Source organism: Salvelinus sp. IW2-2015, linkage group LG13, assembly GCF_002910315.2.
Source record: "Salvelinus sp. IW2-2015 linkage group LG13, ASM291031v2, whole genome shotgun sequence".
Lineage (NCBI taxonomy): Eukaryota > Metazoa > Chordata > Actinopteri > Salmoniformes > Salmonidae > Salvelinus > Salvelinus sp. IW2-2015.
Genome location: NC_036853.1, coordinates 39883218 through 39884784, shown reverse-complemented (window position 1 = coordinate 39884784; position 1567 = coordinate 39883218). Strand labels below are relative to the sequence as shown.

At 39.8% G+C, this 1567-nt stretch overlaps 1 pseudogene; it reads right to left on the bottom strand.

Moving 5' to 3' along the window:
* Positions 1–1567, bottom strand: part of LOC111971251 (serine/threonine kinase NLK-like) — a 37400-nt pseudogene that overhangs the window by 25911 nt on the left and 9922 nt on the right.

The following is a 1567-nucleotide window of genomic DNA, read 5'->3' as shown; positions in this document are numbered from 1 at the left end:
AAAAGAGGATTACCGGGCACTTGAAGGGTCTCTCAGTGGAGTGCACCTGTCTGACGTGACTGTTGAGGTGGTCGGGTCTGGAACAGACAGGAGAAGGGATTTTAAGACCCCACGTGTGTCTTATCTGTGTCTTATCAGTAATTTCTCGTCGATAGAGCTACCTTTACACTACAGACGTCAGTTAGAACTGAATTCTATTAGAACTCCAGACTAATTTCACAAAAATTAGCATGTACATATACAGTACCAGTCAAAAGTTTGGACACACCTACTAATTCAAGGGTTTTTCTTTATTTTTACTGTTTTCTACATTGTAGAATAATAGTGAAGGCATCAAACTATGAACACATATGGAGTCATGTAGTAACCAAAAAAAGTGTTCAATGTATATTTTATGTATATGTATATTTTAGATTTTAGATTCTTCAAAGTAGCCACCCTTTGCCTTGATGACAGCTTTGTACACTCTTGGCATTCTCTCAACCAGCTTCACCTGGAAAGCCTTTCCAACAGTCTTGTGTGTTGGGTCATTGTCCTGTTGAAAAACAAATGATAGTGCCACTAAGCACAAACCAGATGGGATGGCGTATCACTGCAGAATGCTGTGGTAGCCATGCTGGTTAAGTCTGCCTTTAATTCAAATAAATCMCAGACAGTGTYACCAGCAAAGCATCCCCACACCATCACACCTCCTCCTCCATGCTTCACGGTGGGAACCACACATTGCGGAGATCACCCATTCACATACTCTGCGTCTCACAAAGACACGGCGGTTGGAACCAAAAATCWAAAATTTGGACTCATCAGATCAAAGGACAGATTTCCACTGGTCTAATGTCCATTGCTCGTGTTTCTTGGCCCAAGCAAGTCTCTTCTTCTTATTGGTGTCCTTTAGTAGTGGTTTCTTTGCAGCAAATTGACCACGAAAGCCTGATTCACGCAGTCTCCTCTGAACAGTTGATGTTGAGATGTGTCTGTTACTTGAACTCTGTGAAGCATTTATTTGGGCTGCAATTTCCGAGGCTGGTAACTTTAATGAACTTATCCTCTCTGCAGCAGAGGTAACTCTGGGTCTTCCTTTCCTGTGGCGGTCTTCATGAGAGCCAGTTTCATCATAGCGCTTGATGGTTTTTGTGACTGCACTTGAAGAAACTTTCAAAGTTCTTGAAATKTTCMATATTGGCTGACCTTCATGTCTTAAAGTAATTATGGATTGTCATTTCTTGCCATAATATGGACTTTGTCTTTTACCAAATAGTGCCATCTTCTGTTATACACCCCTACCTTGTAACAAAACAATTGACTGGCTCAAACACATTGAGGAAAGAAATTCCACAAATTAACTTTTAACAAGGCACACTTGTTAATTGAGATGCATTCCAGGTGACTACCTCAGGAATCTGGTTGAGATAATGCCAAGTGTGCAAAGCTGTCAACAATGCAAGGGGTGCTACTTTGAAGAATCTCAAATATAAAATATATTTTGATTTGTTTAATACTTTTTTGGTTACTACATGATTTCATATGTGTTATTTCATAGTTTTGATGTCTTCACTATTATTCTACA